Genomic DNA, 18,444 nt, shown 5'->3' on the forward strand with positions numbered 1-18,444 from the left:
AAGTCTACCAATCACTAGCTTTGTGACCTTGAGTTGACCTCTATGTGACTCAATTGACCTCTATGTGGTGGTAAATAACCATACTTGTCTCATGCAGTTGTTGCAAGGATGAAATTACATAATCCTTTCTATAGTGTTAGAACAATGCCCATGATATAGTAAATTTCCGATAGGTGTTAGCTATAATTATGATGTGTGACTGTGTATAGCCGCATCTGCAAGTGTAAATTCAAGTGTATCTAGTAAAGGTATAGGGGTGTCTTTTTGTCTTTGTTTATGAAGATACACTCATCTAGGTGTCTGTGTCTATGTTTCTGTGTGTCCAGTGATAAGAACAATGGGCATCTATTGAGTGCCTTCTATGTCAGGCAGTAAGTTCTACAGGTATTCACATGGAAACATACACATACGTGAATATAAATGGCAAGCACACATCCCGCCTGATTTACTATAGCATAGGCATTGTTCTAACACTATAAGTAGGATTAAGTTTGGGAGGCCGAGGTGGACATGTTACCGGGGGGTCCTTGCTCCCAGAGCTCTCAAGATGGTGGTGGGCTGCTTCCAAAATGTCTGTGGGCTGCTTCCAAGATGGTGGCAAGCCTCATGTTCTCTGACCTGGGGTTCTTGGCCTCACGGATTCCAAGGAATGGAATCTTGGGCCATGCAGTGAGCGTTATAGCTCTATTAGAAGCCATGGGTTACGGAAGAGAACTGTGGAACCCAGTGACGAGTGTTCAGCTCGATTAGGACGAACCCAGGCACTTAGCCATGCAGGAACAAGGCCAAGCCTTTAGCCCAATCGGGAGCGGCAATGGGCGCCTCGCTGGATCAGGAGCACAGAGGACACCCTGCCGGCTCTGGAGGGATGGAAGTCAGTGGCAGGTCTGCCACAGTGCAAACAGCAGTGGTGGACGGTGAGCAAAAGCTCAGCTTGTGCATAACAAACACCGACCAGAAGAGAGTGCAGTTGCAAGATTTAATAGAGTGAAAACAGAGCTCCTGTACAAAGGGAGGGGACCCAAAGAGGATAGCCTGCTGCCTGCTCCAATGCCTGGGTTTATATCCTGATCACTGTCCCTCTCGCTGTGCTCTCAGACGATAGATGATTGACTATTTCTTTATCTCCTGGTTTTGCCTAATTAGCATTTTAGTGAGCTCTCTTTACTACCTGATTGGTCAGTGTGAGCTAAGTTGCAAGCCCTGAGTGTAAAGGTGGATGCGGTCACCTTCCCAGCTGGGCTTAGGGATTCTTAGTCGGCCTAGGAAATCCAGCTAGTCCTGTCTCTCAGACAGATCACCTGAGGTCAGGGTTTCAAGACCAGCCTGGCCAACATGGCGAAACCCTGTCTCTACTAAAAATACAAAAATTAGCTGGGCATGGTGGCAGGCATCTATAATCCCAGCTACTTGGGAAGCTGAGGCAGGAGAATTACTTGAATCAGGGAGACGGAGGTTGCAGTGAGCTGAGATCGTGCCACTGCATTCCAGCCTGGGTGACAGAGCCTAACTTCGTCTCAAAAAAAATAATTAAGTAATCCCAGCATTTTGGGAGGCCGAGACGGGTGGATCACGAGGTCAGGAGATCGAGACCATCCTGGCTAACACGGTGAAACCCCGTCTCTACTAAAAAATACAAAAAACTAGCCGGGCGAGGTGGCGGGCGCCTGTAGTCCCAGCTACTTGGGAGGCTGAGGCAGGAGAATGGCGTGAACCCGGGAAGCGGAGCTTGCAGTGAGCTGAGATCCGGCCACTGAACCCCAGCCTGGGCGACAGAGCAAGACTTCGTCTCAAAAAAAAAAAAAAAAAAAAAAAAAAAGATTAAGTAATTTCATCCTTGCAACAACTACATGAGGTGGGTATGGTTATTTACCCCACATGGTATGAGGTAGGTATGGTTATTTACCCCACCCCACCCCCATATCCAGACGCATGTGCCAGTGAGTACCTGTAAGTCTGGTCATTTGCCTCAGCCCTGCCCAGTAAGACTCCCTTCCTGAGAGAGTAACGTGAGGGAAAGCAGTGAATGAAGCCCACCACCAGCCCCTTGCCCAGGTTCCATGTTGGCTTGAATTGCCCATGTTACATTTCCTCTAGTAGGAAAGAACAAATGAGGAACCTGGACAAAAGCCCACCAATTACAGCCTTCCTTTCATCCTATGAATTGGTCTTGCCTTGGCCGGGGCTAAAAGCCTCCTTTTGAGAGTCCTTGAGCTCTGCAGGGGTTCCTACTAGGCCAGGCCATTACATAGGGGTGTTATTTTCTTTTCTTTTCTTTTCTTTTTTTTGCTGAGTGGCATCTACTTCTGACTCATGGTGTATCCTCCCTGGGAAGGACAGAGCCTAACACCAGCAAGATAGTGAGTTCTCCTTGTGGATGAACCCCCCATGTTTTATGTGTTATGTCTCCTCTGGTTGCATTAGCCAATGTTGGTAACATTTGAAGCTTAAAAGGATGATATTTGAAAAATTTTGGGCCAGGCACGATGACTTACACCTGTAATCCCGGCACTTTGGGAAGCTGAGGCAAGGGGATTGCTTGAGGAGTTCAAGACCAGCCTGGGCAGCACAGCAAGACCCCATCTATTAAAAAAATTAGAAAAGTTAGCCAGGTGTGGTGGTGCACACCTGTAGTCCCAGCTACTCAGAGGCTGAGTTAGGAGGAGCACTTGAGTCCACGCATTCGAGGTTACAGTGAGCTATGATCACACCCCTGTACTCCAGCCTGGGCAATAGAATGATACCCTGTCTCTTAAAAAATAATAATAATTCTGTTGCCTGGCTGGAGTGCAGTGCTTTTCTCTTTTGCCTTGATGGCTACATGATATTCATCTTCACTGGCCTGAGGCATGCATCTCTGCTTAAAGAGAAACCAGGATTAATGTTTGATATAGACAGAATGCACAGAAGAAAAAATGTGGTGATGTTTGGCATTTGACATGCAAAATAGGATTATGCTGTAGATCAAAAGTCTTCTAAAGCAGGCTCTTCTCTTGAGAGCATGTTTCCTGGATTCCCTCATCCCTCTCCTTGGGTGTGGCCCTGGAGTTTTATGTAATGGATGACTGAGCAAGAAGAGGAAGAGTGTTGGTCCCCTCCTTCCTGCCCAGGAGATGGTACGAAGGGGATTAGAAGGATAACAAACAAGCGGAGCCAAGCACTGGCCCACTCACCCCTCCCCGAAGGAAAGAAAGCCCTTGTCCCCAACTCACATTGGAACTCTGGGAAGAAGTGGCATCCCAGGCAGCTGCAAACCAACCCAGCCTCTGCCTCCAGCACCAGGGCTCCCCGGTAAGGGAGAGGCACCACCGAAGGTCAGCTTTCAAAGCCAACTTCCATTCCTGTGGGCCCGCAGCCCTGCCGGGGCCATGGTGGCACGGCTAGGAGGAGGGGCCCAGGTGCCGGAGGGCGGGCCAGCCAGGGGCGCCACAGGGGCTCTAGGCAGATCAGGAGGGACTGAACCATGAGTTTCATAAACTCAGCTTCTAGTATGATCAGTGTCCCCAGAAGGGACAGGGCACCTTGCTGGGTCCAGAGGACACCACAGCCCAGGATCCCAACTCATGCCTCCTACCAGATGCCAGACAAGCTGCCCTTGTCTGTCTACAACACCCCAACAGCACCACACTGGGAGAAGCTGGGGAAAGCAGTCTGAGAACTAAGCATTTTATCCGAGAGAAATTAATAAGATCACTTAACAAGACCGGCTAAACTCTCTGGCCCCAGGATGTTTAAATCAAGTTGAAAATTTCATTGTTTTTCTCACTTATCATCAGGCAGGGGTTGGAAGAAAGGCCAGATTCATTATAGACTCATAAATAAGGAAATTACCTTTTTTCTGCACAAATAAATTACAGAGTGAATTAAGTTTTCAACCCTGTTGCACACACAAAAACAGAGGAGCTCCTGCTGCCCCACTGCAATGCCGACTGACTTTTCCAACCAAAGACAAGGACCCAAGCCTTCTAGATCCCCAGTTCCCTCCTCTAGGTGGTGGGGAACACAGCTGTGGCAGAGAGAGGTAAGGTCCCCCTTGAGCCTGAGTGGTCACATTAGCCCTCTTGGGCTCATGCACCAGGTGCTGCCCTCCTGGCTTACCTGTGTGTGCGGTTTTTTTTTTTTTTTTGAGGGGAGGAACGAGGTTTTCATTCTTTCCAGGCCCTTCCCATTCAGGGCATTTCAGATCCCTCCTTCTCCTGACCGCTGAATTGAACTGGTCCCATGCCCTACACACTGGTCCCATGCCCTACACGCCGCATGTCTGGGAGAGGCCGGAGGTGGAGCCGGCACATGCAAAGGCAATGCTGCCACCTGCTGGCGCCACGAAGAGACACAGCCCAGGTGGGCAACCAAACCCCATTAGCCCTGGGGGAACTGCACCAGGATGTCTTGCAGCTGAATGGTTCCTTTTTCCAACGCAGCTTCTCACCTATTCCCTCATTTAGTCATCCAGTATGCTAGCTGGAACAAGAACATCATCCCATTTTATGGACGAGACAACTGACACCCACGAAAGGGCAGAATGCTGATGGGCTCACATGTGTGGGGATGGCTTGAAGGCAACACTCAGTCTCCTGCCTCCCAGCCAACAGCTGTGTCCCCTCCTCAGTGCTCAGATGAGGTGTCCCAGAAATCGAGGGACCCCTATGAACAAGGTTTACAGGGCCATCCCCAACATCCAGGGAGGCAGAGTGAGGGAGGAGGGCACCAGGCAGTAATGCCCACTCTGCAGCTGGCTCAAGGCCTGATACACGTGTACAACGACTCCGTTTCCCAAGTGTTCACATACCTTCCACACAGATTTTGTATTTTTTGTAGAGAAGTGGGTTTGTCCTGTTGCCCAGGCTGGTCTCGAACCCCTGGGCACAAGTGTGATGTTGCTTTTCAATAAGGATCTAAAAGAGCTGAGTCCTGGCCTAGGCCCGTAAATGAGTCCTAACCTACAAAACAGACGGTGAAAGAGGCAAGAATCATTTTCCCAAATGGCAGCTGCAGGCGGAGTATGTGGGGGGACCTCGCAGAGATGTTGTGTGGTCAGCAGGTGTGTGATGACTGGGACGCATCCTCTCCCGCTGGGTGCTCAGCACCCAACTCTCTCCTTTGCTCCTGGCTCTTCCAGCCCAGGCCTTCACTTGGCAGAAACAGCCTGGAGGACAGAAAAAGTGTCTCTTCTCTGCCCGAGACCCCTCCCACCCGCACACACCATGGGGGAGCAGCTCTTCCCTTTTCCCGGCGTAGGAGATGACTGGGCCGGTGGGAAATCCCATTATTCCTCGGCAGCGGTCCATGTCCCTCCTGACAGCGGTCAGTGGGCACCCTCACTATCAGGACTCTGCATTGTCCCAAGCCTCCTCCTCTCCAGACCTCCTTCGCACCTCTCCCCTCTCTTCTTGTCCTGGTAGGGTCCAGGAAAGGCTGAAAGCTACGGATAGGCCCCACGTTGCCCCGCAGGCTGCGGATGAAATCGCAGTCGTAGGCTGGTCCTGTGGCCGGCCCTGCCTGGCTCCTGGACCAAGGTGAGACTTCTATGGCAGAGCCGCAGCGCCACCGTGTGGTAGAAATCCGTCTGCACGGCCAGAAACGGCGGCTCAGAGCCGGCCCACAGAAATCCCTATAATAAATAGTTCACTGTCGAGGCCGGTGCCAGCGACACGGGAGTGGTAAATGCACCCTCTTGACGTTCCCGGTGTTTGGGTCTTGCCTGTGACGGTGGGAAAAGAAAATGGCCTTGCTGTGCTACAACCGGGGCTGCGGTCAGCGCTTCGATCCTCAGACCAATTCCGATGACGCTTGCACATGCCACCCAGGTGTTCCAATCTTTCACGATGCATTAAAGGGTTGGTCTTGATGTAAGACAACAACAACTGATTTGTCTGATTTCTTAAGCATTGTAGGCTGTGCAAAAGGTAGACATAATAGTGAGAAGCCGCCTGAGCCAGTCAAACCTGAAGTCAAGACTACTGAAAAGAAAGAACTACCTGAATTGAAACCCAAATTTCAGGAACACATCATTCAAGCCCCGAAGCCAGTAGAAGCAGTAAAAAGGCCAAGCCCAGATGAACCAATGACAAATTTGGAACTAAAAATATCTGCCTCCCCAAAACAAGCACCTGATAAACTTAAACTGTCATCAGGAAATGAAGAAGATAAGAAAAGGCTGGGCGCGGTGGCTCATGCCTGTAATCCCAGCACTTTGGGAGGCCGAGGAGGGCAGATCACAAGGTCAACAGATCGAGACCATTCTGGCCAACATGGTGAAACCCCGTCTCTACTAAAAGTACAAAAATTAGCTGGGCGTGGTGGCGGGCGCCTGTAGTCCCAGCTACTCAAGAGGTTGAGGCAGGAGAATTGCTTGAACCCAGGAGGCGGAGGTTGCAATGAGCCGAGATGGCGCCACTGCACTCCAGCCTGGCGACAGAGCCAGACTCCGTCTAAAAAGGAAGAAAGAAGGAAAAGGAGAAGCGGCCGGGTGCGGTGGCTCACGCTTGTAATCCCAGCATAATCCCAGCTCTTTGGGAGGCGGAGGCGGAGGCGGAGGCGGAGGCGGAGGCGGGCAGATCAGGAGGTCAGGAGATCCAGACTCTCCTGGCCAACATGGTGAAACCCCATCTCTATTAAAAATACAAAATATTAGCCGGGCATGGTGGTGCACACCTGTAGTCCCAGCTACTCCGGAGGCTGAGTCAGGGGAATTGCTTGAATCTGGGAGGCAGAGGTTGCAGTGAGCCAAGATTGCACCACTGCACTCCAGCCTAGCCACAGAGTAAGACTCCGTCAAAAAAAAAAAAAAGAAAGAAAGAAAAAGAAAAGAAAGAAAGAAAGAAAGAAAAGAAAATAAAAGAAAGAAAAGAAAGAAGAAGACTGATGAAATTAAGATTGGGATTTCATGTAAGAATGGAGGGTGTTCAAAGACATATCGGGGTCTAGAGAGTCTAGAAGAAGTCTGTGTGTATCATTCTGGAGTACCTATTTTCCACGAGGGGATGAAATACTGGAGCTGTTGTAGAAGAAAAACTTCTGATTTTAATACATTCTTAACCCAAGAGGGCTGTACAACAGGGAAACACATGTGGGCTAAAAAGGATGCTGGGGAAAATGTTGTTCCATGTAGACATGACTGGCATCAGACTGAAGGTGAAGTTACCATTTCAGTATATGCTAAAAATTCACTTCCAGAACTTAGTCAAGTAGAAGTACATAGCACGTTGTTAAATGTGCACAGTGGATTTGAAGGAGAGAAGGAATTTCATCAAAATGTGAAATTATGGGATGTGACTGATGTAAAGCGAATTTATGTAACTATGACTGCAACAAAGATTGAGATCACTATAAGAAAAGCTGAACCGATGCAGTGGGCAAGCCTTGAACGGCCTGCAGCCAAACAGCAGCAAAAACAAAAAGACAACACAACAGATTGAGCGGGACATGGGAGGAAGGCTATTACGTATTTCAGAATTCTTAATACTGTGTGAAGTGGTGGCTTGCTGCTGTCATCTTTTGTTTTGTTGTTGTGTTACTCAATCTGGCATTTCAGGGTTAACATTAAGTTCTTAAAAATGCCAAAGTCAGTTTATCTTTTTGAACCTCTCATCTTTCTTTTGTGTTGTGTAAGATTGATTATTCATTTCTCCTTACTGGTAGGAACCATAGTTATGTCCTGTACTTGAAGAAGCTAGAAAATAGCCCATAACCATAACTGCAGTATTTCTTCGTATTTCTCTGTTAAGCAGAGAAATATTAAGGAACATGATTTTTATGTCTTTCTATTATTCCGTAATTAGTAAAGGAAGATGAAATGTCAATTTTTAATCAGTTTTTCATGGATTTGTGTTCTTACATTATTTGAAAATATTTAAGAAAGAGATGAAGTTCTGCAGTTTTTTCTATGTGGGATGATTACTTTTTTAAGGAGGATTAATTCTGAGGCAGTGTAGTTAGTAAAGGGGAATATATAAATTGTTTAACAAATTAGAATTTGTTTACAATAATTGAATTTTTAAATTACGTCAAAACTTACATTACTTGCCAAGCAGTATGAGGTAAGAGTATAGGAAATATAAATAAGAATACAGAGGTATCAATTTGGTTAAAATTCGCCATTTTATAAGACTAAGCAATAATCTTAAAAATCTCTTTCCTGAATATTTAAATGTGTTTGTATGGTGTTATGACTAAATTGTTACTGATTTAGAGATTAAACCCTCTTAAAAACCTTTAATTAGTTACATATAGAAAGAAATTATAGGCCAGGCATAGTGGCTCATGCCTGTAATCCCAGCACTTTGCGAGGCCAAGGCGGGTGGATCACAAGGTCAGGAGTTCGAGACCATCCTGACCAACATGGTGAAACCCCATCTCTACTAAAAATACAAAACTTAGCCAGGCGTGGTGGCGTATGCATGTAGTCCCAGCTACTCAAGAGGCTGAGGCAGGAGAATTGCTTGAAGAGGTTGCACTGAGCCGAGATCGCGCCACTGCACTCCAGCCTGGGTGACAGATAGAGACTCCATCTCAAAAAAAAAAAAAAAGAGAGAGAAATTACATATATCTTGCCTCCTTGATGAAAAACTATATAAAATTATAGACTTAAAAGATTTGTGGAAATACATTAGGATATCAGAAAACTAAATGCATGGACTTGCTTTATGACTATCTATGACATGTTAAATAAAATAGTTTAATTCTTTTTTGTTTTTGTTTTTGTTTTTTTTGTTTTGAGACGGAGTCTCGCTCTGTCGCCCAGGCTGGAGTGCAGTGGCCGGATCTCAGCTCACTGCAAGCTCCGCCTCCCGGGTTTACGCCATTCTCCTGCCTCAGCCTCCCAAGTAGCTGGGACTACAGGCGCCCGCCACCTCGCCCGGCTAGTTTTTTGTATTTTTTAGTAGAGAACGGGTTTCACCGTGTTCGCCAGGACGGTCTCGATCTCCTGACCTCATGATCCGCCCGTCTCGGCCTCCCAAAGTGCTGGGATTACAGGCTTGAGCCACTGCGCCCGGCCAGTTTAATTCTTTTTTTTTAAAAAAGGTAGTTCACTGTCTAGTCACTGGGGTCTTCCCTAGATCCCAAGAGAGCCCCATCCCCCTGGACTGAGGGACATCTGTCAAGATAAGGTCCCAGCCACATCTCTGCCCCCCATCCCCCGCCTCAGCAAAACACCTAGAAAGGGCCGGGTTTCTGAGTCAGGTGGATTTTGTTGCTCCCATCTCCTCCGTTTTGCAGATGTCTGAGCTTGGGCAATTACAGAATCATTATCAAGCCTCAGTGGCTTGTCTCTAAAATGGGAGTCAAAAAAGGCTTCTGAGGAATAAATTAGGTAATAAAAAATGTAGAGCAGCAGACAGTTCATTGCAGGTGTCTAAGAAACAATGGTTTCCTTACCCTTCTGTCTGGGCTTAGAGCCTGAGAAACCTAGACTGGCTCAAAGGCAAGGCCAAGAAGGCAGCCAAAAACCAATGCCTAGGATGAGAAACCCCCTCAGCTCCTGCAAAACAACATTCTTCACTACTTCACCAACTACTCCTTGCCTCTCTGAACACCTTCCATTAGAGCAACAAACCAACCTGGTTTTCCAGGCACTAAGGAATGTTCTGGAAGTTGAGGCCTTCAGGGCTAAAACTGGACAAAATGGTCACCCAGTCCTTGTGTTGCCTCACAGTCTAGCTCCAGGACTTCATCAGTAGAGTTAATAGAATCTCTAGGGCCGTAACCCAGGAATGTGCTTTGTAACAAGCTCCGCAGATGATTCTTATAAACACCAATGTCTGCGAGCCACGGTTCCAATACTCTCAGGCTGTGGTTTCTCATTGGCATGTAGTGCGAGCATTACTCTTCAGCCCATCAGGACGCCACCTGAGGCAGGGCACGCACGTACTTGGGGATGAGACCTTGGAAAGACTGAAAAGAACTTTCTAAACACCAGGCTTCAGCCCTGAATCTGCAAAGCACACCCGAAGCACCTGGACACATGCCCTCTTCTCAGCTTTAGAGTATGTGCCCATGTGCTGCTTCTCCACTTTCTGCCATTCATTCATTAAATATTTGTTGAGTACCTAGTAGCTTGGCCCAGTAGGAACTGATATCCTAATGATGCAAGATAAGCAATTAACTCTTGTATAAAAGTGTAATAAATTTAGATCATAGTAAATATAATGAGAAAGAGACAAACAGAATAATTTGGTGGGGAGATACTATGTTCAAAGGCATCTCTAAGAAGGTGATATTTGACTGAGCCCTGATGGTTGAGCAGCTAGCCATCCTAAGATGCGGGGGAAACTGTTCCTGGGGAAGGAATGGCCATTGCAGAAGCCCCGAGGCAGAAACAAGAACTAGGAAGACAAGAGCAGCTGGAGCATAGCAAGCTGGGACAGAGTGAGGGGAGCTGAAGCTGACGAGGTGGGCAACAGCCAGTGCAGACACATGGGGCCATCTGGACCACTGTAGGCCTTTGTATTTTATTCTGCATGCAGTGGAAAGCCATAGATGGAGTGGAAAGCCATACATGGCATTAAGCAAGGAAATGCCAGAGTCTGACTTGTATCATTAAAGGTTAATTTGGGCTTCCGTATGGAGAAAGGATTGAAGAGGGACAAGAAGTGGAAGTTGGAAACCAGTTAAGAGGCTCCTGCAATCATCTAAGTGGGACATAACAGAAACTGCAGATGGGGAGAAGGGCAAGGATTCAGGAAACAGATTGGAGGAAGACACAGGGCTTGCTGATGGATTAGATGTAGGAGGAGTTAGAAGGGTACAATCAAAGCTGTCTCCCAAGTTTTTCAGTTAGAATTGGGTGAATGGATGAAAGGATCATTTTGTGGAATGAGAAGGACTAGGGGAAGTGCATGTTTGGAAGAGGAAAAAAGCCAAAGTTGTGTTTTGAATATGTTAACTTGGAGCTGCCTATGAGTCCTCCAAGTGGAAATGGCAGGTGTGCTGATGGAGGGGCCAGGCTTTGTACAAAAGCACAGGGAAGGACACGCTGACTTTATCCCTGGGCCAGTTTAACAGATTGAAAGATTACAATAATTTTTGGTTTAGCTTCTTCCTTCTAAAGAAAATTCTCATCAAGAAATTTGAAAATTACCACAAAAAATAAGAATCAAGAAACTCAATCATATCACCAGAGAAAATCACTTCACTAGAGGAAGATATGAAGGAAAGAAAGAAGAAAGGGAAGACCACAAAACAACCAGAAAACAAATAACAAAATGGCAGAGGTAGGTCCTTACTTATGAAGAATAACATTGAATGTAAATAAACTAAACTCTCCAGTCAAGAGACACAGACTGGCTGAATGGGTTAAAAAAACAAGACCCATTGATCTGTTGCCTACAAGAAACATACTTCACCTGTAAAGACATATGGAGACTGAAAATAAAGGGATGGATAAAGGTATTTCATGCCAATGGAAACAAAAAAAGAGCAGGAGTCACTATAGTTATATCAGACGAAATAGATTTCAAGACAAAAACTGTGAGAAGAGGCAAAGAACGTCATTATATAATGAGAAAGGGGTCAATTCAGCAAAAGGATATAGCAATTTTAGACATATATGTACCCAACACTGGGGCACCCAGATATATAAAGGAAATATTATTAGAGCTAAAGAGAGAGATAGGACCCAATACAGTAATAGTTGGAGACTTCAACACACAACTTTTAGCATTAAACAGATCTTCCAAACAAAACCTCAACAAAGAAACATCAAACTTTATCTGTACTATAGACCTAATGGCTCTAATAGATATTTACAGTACATTTCATCCAAGAGCCACAGAATACACATTATTTTCCTCGGCACATGAATCATTGTCAAGGATAGACTATATGCTAAGTCACAAAAGAAGTCTTAAAACATTCAAAAAATTGAAATAACATCAAGCATCTTCTCTGACCACAATAGAATAAAACTAGAAATTAATAACAAGAGAAATTTTGGAAACTATACAAATACATGGAAATTAAACAATATGCTCCTGAAGGACCAGTGGGTCAATGAAGAAATTAAAAAGAAAATTGAAAAATTTCTTGAAACAAATGATAATGTAAACACAGTATATCAAAACCTATGGGATACAGCAAAAGCAGTACTAGCAGGGAAGTTTATAGCTCTAAGTGCCCACCTCAAAAAAGAGGAAAAAATTCAAATCAACAATCTAACAATGCATCTTAAAGAACTAAGAAAGCAAGAGTAAACAAACCAAAAATTATCATATAGAAAGAAATAATCAAGATTAGAGCAGAAATAAATTAAATTGAAATTTTAAAAATACAAAAGATCAATGAAACAGAACGTTTGTTTTTTGAAAAGTTAAACAAAATTGACAAACCTTTAGCCAGACTAAGAAAAAAGAAATGATCCAAATAAATAAAATCAGAAATTAAAAAGAGACATTACTACTGATACCACAAAAATTCAAAGGGTCATTAGTGGCTACTATGAGCAACTATATGCCAATAAATTGGAAAATTTAGAAGAAATAGACAAATTCCTAGATGCGTACAACCTACCAAGATTGAACCAGGAAGAAATCCAAAACCTGAACAGACCAGTAACAACTAATGAGATTGAAGCCGTAATAAAAAGTCTCCCAGAAAAGAAAAGCACAGGACTTGATGGCTTCACTGCTGAATTCTAACAAACATTTAAAAGACTAATACCAATCCTACCCAAACTATTCCAAAAAAACAGAGGAGGAGGGAATACTTCCAAACTCATTCTATGAGGCAAGAATTACCCTGATACCAAACCCAGACAAAGACACATCAAAAAGAGAAAACTACAGGGCAGTACCTCTGATGAATATTGATGCAAAAATCCTCAACAAAATACTAGCAAACCGAATTCAACAATACATTAGAAAGATAATTCATCACGACCAGTGGGATTTATCCCTGGGAAGCAAGGATGGTTCAACATAAAAAATCAATCAATGTGATACATCATATCAACAGAAGGAAAGATAAAAACCATATGATTATTTCAACTGATGCTGAAAAAGCATTGGATAAAATTCAACATCCCTTCATAATAAAAACCCTCAAAAAAACTGGGGATAGAATGAACACACCTCAACATAATAAAAGCCATATATGATAGACACACGGCTAGTACCATACTGAATGTGGGAAAACTGAAAGTCTTTTCTCTAAGATCTGGAACACGACAAGGATGCCCACTGTTACCACTGTTATTCAACATATTACTGGAGGTCCTAGCTGGAGAAATCAGGCAAGAGAAAGAAATAAAGGGCATCCAAAATGGAAAGGAAGAAGTCAAATTATCCTTTTTTGCAGATGATATGACATTAGATTTGGGAAAACCTAAAGATTCCACAAGAAAACTATTAGAACTGATAAAAAAAAATTTAGTACAGTTGCAGAATACAAAATCAACATACAAAATTCAGTAGCACTTCTGTATGTCAACAGTGAACAATGTGAAAAGAAATTGTTAAAGTAATCCCATTTACAATGGCCACACATAAAATTAAATACCTAGGAATTAACCAAAGGAGTGAAAGATCTCTATAATGAAAACTATAAAACACTAATGAAAGAAATTGAAGTGGACACCAGAAATGGAAAAATATTCCATGTTCACGGATTGGAAGGATTAATATTGTTAAATGTCCATACTACCCAAAGCAACCTCCCAGCCAATGCAAGACTCTCTTCTCCCAGCTTGTGCTCCATCACTTTTTTCTTGATAGAGATGGGGTCTCACTATGTTGCCCAGGCTGGTCTTGAGCTGGTCTTGAGCTCCCGGGCTGAAGCGACCCTCCAACTTCAGCCTCCCAAAGTGCTGGTACCACAGGCATGAGCCTCAATCACTCAGCCTCAATCACTTTTAAATCTGGGAAATGCACTCCATCAGTCAACCCATCCCATTTCTCAACAGTGCTAATCACTTTAAAAATAAGTTTGCCTCCTTGTGGTCATCACCCACAGGCTCTAGTTCTAAGCTCATAGTCTTTTCTCTTTTTTTTTTTTTTTTTTTTTGAGACTGAGTCTCACTCTGTTGCCCAGGCTGGAGTGTAATGGCACGATCTCAGTTCACTGCAACCTCCACCTCCCAGGTTCAAGCAATTCTCCTGCCTCAGCCTCCCGAGTAGCTGGGATTACAGGTGCGCACCACCACACCTGGCTAATTTTTGTATTTTTAGTAGAGATGGGGTTTCACCATGTTAGCCAGGCTGGTCTCAAACTCCTGACCTCCTGATCCACCTGCCTCGGCCTCCTAAAGTGCTAGGATTACAGGCATGAGCCACCGCACCTGGCCTCATGTTCTTTTCTCTAGGGCAACACTATCTGTGACTATTTCTTCTTTCACAAATATTTGAAAGCAGCTCAGAAATCCATCCTCAGTCCTCTCTTTTCCAGGATCCATGTTCCTTGGAGTTTCAACCGCAGTCACCATGGATGACCTATTGTTAGAAGAAACGGAGGGGCATCTAGTCCCCTAGATCACTAAGGTCAGAAGTTGTCGTGCCAAAGATTTAGTGGGGAAAGACCAAGAACCAAAATAAGGAAGCAAAGCTCCTTACCCCACCAGGCTTTCCCAGAGCTTAGACTCTACCCCAACTGCCTGCCTATACCCCCAGGGGGGCACTCGACCAGCAGGGAGAATCCAGGCAATTAAAGGTAATTCAGTTTTACAGTTCAAGTTAAAAAGAAGAAGAAAATAAATAAGATAAAAATAAATGTAGAGAAAAAAAGAAGATTAAAAGGAAATGAGTGAAAAGATCTTAGTCCTAGACAGAGGAATAGGCAGAATGAAACTTTCAAAGGGAAAGAATATACTCATTAACAAAAGAGTTTTTATCAGCACCATAGGAAAGGTAAAACTAAAATCTCAAAAAAAAAAAAAAATGAAAAAGCTGTAAAAAGAGGTTTTTGGTTTTTGTTTGTTTGTTTGTTTTAAGAGTCTCACTCTGTCACCCAGGCTGGAGTCCAGTGGTGCACCTCCCAAGTGGCTGGGATTATAGGCACCCACCCACCAGCTAATTTTTTTGTATTTTTAGTAGAGATGGGGTTTCACCATGTTGGCCAGGCTGGTCTCAAACTCTTGACCTCAAGTGATCCACCCCCCTCAGCCTCCCAAAGTGGCATGAGCCACCATGCCCTGCCAAAAGCTAATTCTCTGAGAAGATAAATGAAAGTAAAACATCCCTAACCAAACTGATTTTTTTAAAAAGAGAGAGCAAGAGAGAAAAGACACAAATTACCTATATCAGGAATTAGAGAAAGGACATCACTACAGATCTTACAGATAATTTAGAAAGATAAGGAGAGGGACTATTGTGAAAATTTTATGCCAATAAATATAAGAAATCAAATGAAATAGACTTTTTGAAAGACACAAAGTACTTAAGTATACTCAAGAATTAATAGATAACCTCAATAGCTTTACACATATTAAACTCTTAAACCAATAGGATTTTAAAAACAAAAAACCTTCTCAAAAGGAAAACTGCAGGCCCACAGAACTTCACCGTGAATTCACATTATATTTAATAAAGAAATAGGGCCAGGCCTTGTGGCTCACACTTGTAATCCCAGCACTTCGGGAGGCCAACGAGGGAGGATCATTTGAGCCCAGGAGTTTGAGAACAGCCTGGGCAACATGGCAAAACCCTGCCTCTGCAAAAATTACAAAAAAATAACCAGGCGTGGTGGCACAGGCCTGTAGTCCCAGCTACTTGGAAGGCTGACATGGGAGGATCACTTGAGCCCAGGAGGTTGAGGCTGCAGTGAGCCATAATTGCACCACTGCACTACAGCCTGGACAACAGAGTGAGACCCTATCTCAAAAAAAAAAAAAAAAAAAAAAAAAACAACTACAAAACATTGCTTAAAGAAATTGAAGGCCTAAATAAATTGAGAGGTATGCTGTGTTTATGGAATCAGAAGACACACTTTTAAAAAGGTAATTCTGGCCGGGCGCGGTGGCTCAAGCCTGTAATCCCAGCACTTTGGGAGGCCGAGACGGGCGGATCACGAGGTCAGGAGATCGATACCATCCTGGCTAACACGGTGAAACCCCGTCTCTACTAAAATACAAAAAAAACTAGCTGGGCGAGGTGGCAGACGCCTATAGTCCCAGCTACTCGGGAGGCTGAGGCAGGAGAATGGCGTGAACCCGGGAGGCGGAGCTTGCAGTGAGCTGAGATCCGGCCACTGCACTCCAGCCTGGGTGACAGAGCGAGACTCCGTCTCAAAAAAAAAAAAAAAAAAGGTAATTCTGAAATCGTTGAATGTATCGATCAATACATTGAACACATACATTTACAGTTTTTGAGACCTGTCTCAAAAAAAAAAAAAAAAAACTATGAAACATTGCTTAAAGAAATGGAAGGCCTAAATAAATGGAGAGATATACTGTGTTTATGGAATCAGAAGACTTTTTTTTTTGGAGACAGAGTCTCACTCTATCCCCCAGGCTGGAGTGCAGTGGTGTGATTTCAGCTCATTGCAACCTCTGCTGCCTCCCAGGTTCAAGCAATTCTCATGCTTCAGCCTCCCAAGTAGCTGGGATTACAAGCATCCATCACCACACCCAGCTAATTTTTGTATTTTTAGTAGAAATGGGGTTTCACCATGTTGGCCAGGCTGGTCTCGAACTCCTGACCTCAGGTGATCTGCAGAAGGCATATTTTGAAGAAGATAATTCTCCTCTAATTGTTGAATGTATTGATCAATACATTTAACAGAATTTCTATCAAAATCCAAGCAGACTTTTTCATAGAAATTGGTAAACTGAATCTAAAATTCATATGAAAATGTAAAGGACCTGTAATGGCCAAAACCATTTTGAAAGAGAAGAACAAAACTAGAGAATTTATAGGCCAGGCACAGTGGCCCACGCCTGTAATCCCAGCACTTTGGGAGGCTGAGGCGGGAGGATCATGAGGTAAGGAGATCAAGACCATCCTGGCTAACATGGTGAAACCCCGTCTCTATTAAAATACAAAAAATTACCCGGTTGTGGTGGTGGGCACCTGTAGGCCCAGCTACTTGGGAGGCTGAGGCAGGAGAATGACGTGAACCCAGGAGGCGGAGCTTGCAGTGAGCCAAGATTGCACCACTGCACTCCAGCATAGGTGACAGAGCAAGGCTCTGTCTCAAAAAAAAAAAAAAAAAAAAAAAAAAATTGGAGAATTTATAATACCTAGTTTCCACACTTACTCTAAATCTACAGTAATCAGCACAGTGTAGTGTTGGCATAACACTATACTGACAAGTCAATAGAATAGAATGAAAGTACAGCAACAGAGCAACACATTTATGGACAGCTTATTTTTGATAAGATGCCAAGGCAATTCAATCAGGAAAGAATAAGCTTTTCAACAAATTGTGCCATAATTTAGATACCCACATACCCCGCCCCCTCTCAAAATAAGACCCTTACCTCACACCATACACAAAAATTAAATCAACTCAAAATGGAGCATAAACCTAAATATAAGAACTAAGTCATGGGCTAAAATCTTGGTGACCTTGAGTTAGATAAAGGTTACTTAGATATAGCACCAAAAGTACAATCAATAATGGGTAAAGAAATCAATGAATTGAACTTCATCAAAATGTTAAGATTTTGCTCTTTAATAGACATTAGAAAATGAAAACCCAAGCCACAAACTGGAAGAAATTACAAATTATATATCCACAGACCAAGCACAGTGGCTCACACCTGAAATCCCAGCACTTTGGGAGGCCGAGGTGGATGGATCACCTGAGGTCAGGAGTTGAAGACCAGTCTGGCCAACATGGTGAACCTTGTCTCTACTAAAAATACAAAAATTAGCTGGGCATGATGGTGTGCACCTGTAGTCTCAGCTACTCAGGGGGCTGAGGCAGGAGAATCAGTTGAACCTGGGAGGCGGAGATTGCAGTGAGCTGAGATTGCACCACTGCACTCCAGCCTGGGTGACAGAGCAAGACTCTGTCTCAAAAAATATACATATTATATATCCAACAAGGGAACTATATCTAGATTATACAGAAAATCTCTACAACCCAATAATGAAAAGAGAAGCAACTCAATAAAAAGCAGACAGAAACCTGGAGTGGTGGCTCGCACCTGTGGTCCCAGCTACTGGGGAGGCTGTGGCAGGAGGATTGCTTGAATCCAGGAGTTTGAAGCTGTGATATCACACCACCGCACTCTAGGCTAGGGGACAGGACAAGACCCCATCTTAAACACAAAACAAAACAAAAACAAAAAAACACTTCACCAAAGAGGATATATTAATGTCTAATAAGCATATGAAAAGCTATTCAACATTATTAATGCAGTTCATTGTACATAAACTATAACTCAAAAAAGCTTTAAAATGTAAAACTTATTGGTTATCTTTAGAAATTATTAGGGAATCAAAAAAAGAAAGAATCAAGCAATTGTCTAGTCTTTCTTATGTGAATTGTGCTTCCATAGTCATAAATGCA

At 43.9% G+C, this 18,444-nt stretch overlaps 1 long non-coding RNA gene and 1 pseudogene across 2 annotated transcripts; one reads left to right on the forward strand and one right to left on the reverse strand.

Moving 5' to 3' along the window:
- Positions 1–4,109: 4,109 nt before the first annotated feature.
- LOC115894248 lies at positions 4,110–18,104 on the reverse strand. Its single transcript, XR_004054316.1, has 2 exons — positions 18,061–18,104; positions 4,110–5,895 (listed from the first exon to the last, which is right to left on the reverse strand). It is a non-coding gene; the product is annotated as an uncharacterized LOC115894248 (long non-coding RNA).
- Positions 5,644–7,467, forward strand: LOC104677534 (annotated as a pseudogene). The gene is made up of 2 exons (XR_004054315.1): positions 5,644–6,163; positions 6,861–7,467. The product of XR_004054315.1 is annotated as a cysteine and histidine-rich domain-containing protein 1-like (transcript).
- Positions 18,105–18,444: the final 340 nt, after the last annotated feature.

Source organism: Rhinopithecus roxellana, chromosome 17 (genome assembly GCF_007565055.1).
Source record: "Rhinopithecus roxellana isolate Shanxi Qingling chromosome 17, ASM756505v1, whole genome shotgun sequence".
In the NCBI taxonomy this organism is placed as follows: Eukaryota; Metazoa; Chordata; class Mammalia; order Primates; family Cercopithecidae; genus Rhinopithecus; species Rhinopithecus roxellana.